Source organism: Plecotus auritus, assembly GCF_963455305.1.
Source record: "Plecotus auritus genome assembly, chromosome: 2".
Taxonomy (NCBI): domain Eukaryota; kingdom Metazoa; phylum Chordata; class Mammalia; order Chiroptera; family Vespertilionidae; genus Plecotus; species Plecotus auritus.
The window spans coordinates 20,563,977-20,565,201 of NC_137771.1; positions in this window are offsets into that span (position 1 = coordinate 20,563,977).

The following is a 1,225-nucleotide window of genomic DNA, read 5'->3' on the forward strand; positions in this document are numbered from 1 at the left end:
GCCTGTCCCCCTAGAGGGGCCAAAAGCAGCGTGCGGGCCCTGTGAGGAGAGAAGAGAGGTTTCATGGTGGAGGCCTGACTCCCCAGCCCAGTGAGGACACCAGGCCACCGGGGACCGGGGAGACTCTCAGCCTCCCTTCCAGGTGCCCGCCCGGCCCTGCCCGCCCCTGAGGCCTGGAGGTCAGCGATGTCAGCCCCAGGGGAGGGCGCAGAGGCCTGCCACCACATAGGGTTGAGCTACAGCCACCATAAGGCCTTCCCATCTCTGAGGGTTTACACTTTTGCTCAAATGGGGTGAGATATTAACAATGACCAGTTACTAATGACTTGTTTTTGAGCATTATTTCATTTCACACTGGCAGCCACAGGTGAGGAAACGGAGATATGGAGGCGTTTAGTGACTCGCCCAAGGACGGCACATAGGAGTGGAAGAGCCGGTATCCTCTCTCCATCTTAACGCCCAGCTCTAAACCACTCCGCACACACCAAGGGGGTTCACTCCCATCCCCTGCCCAGCCCCCTCACATCGGGCCTGTCCTGGGAGACACCCCAGCCAGGTTCCCAGACCTGACAAGGACAGTCTCCTACCACTCAGGGAACTCCGCTCCAAACCGTCTAGAAGCTCCCACTCGGAGTCCCCCGGCGCCCCCATTCCAGGGTTCCACCCCCACCTGGGAAGGGGCTGGAATCACGTGACGCAAGGAGCCCTGGGTGAGGGATGGGGCGCAGTCTCCAATGAGACGCCAAGACGGCACCCTGCACGTGCTGACGTCATGGCACCAGCAGAGGGCGCACTCTCCCTCCAGTCCAGAGGGCTTTCCAGGGGCGGTGCCTAGCCCTCGGGCTCCTGCGAGGAGGTAGGTAGGTGGGTGTCTGAAGCCAAGTAGGTAGGTGGGTGGGTGTCTGAAGCCAAAGGTCATCCAAGGGCCTTGATGGTCTGAGAGTGTAAACTTGCTCCCAGGGTGATGGGAGTTACTGAACGTGCCGGAAGCCCTAGGGAAATGTCAGAATCAGATCTACAGTTTTGCCTAATTAGTTATTATTTTAATTATTATTTCAAATATAAAAATATAATTCTCATAGATAAAAATGCACATGGAAGCCAAATATAAAAGTTAGACATCAAAACTTTAAAATGTCCTCTCACTTCCCCACTCAGGGGGCAACCTTGCTTTTTTTTCTTTCTCCTTTTTTTTTTTTAATTAGGTTGTTATTTTAGTTTTTTG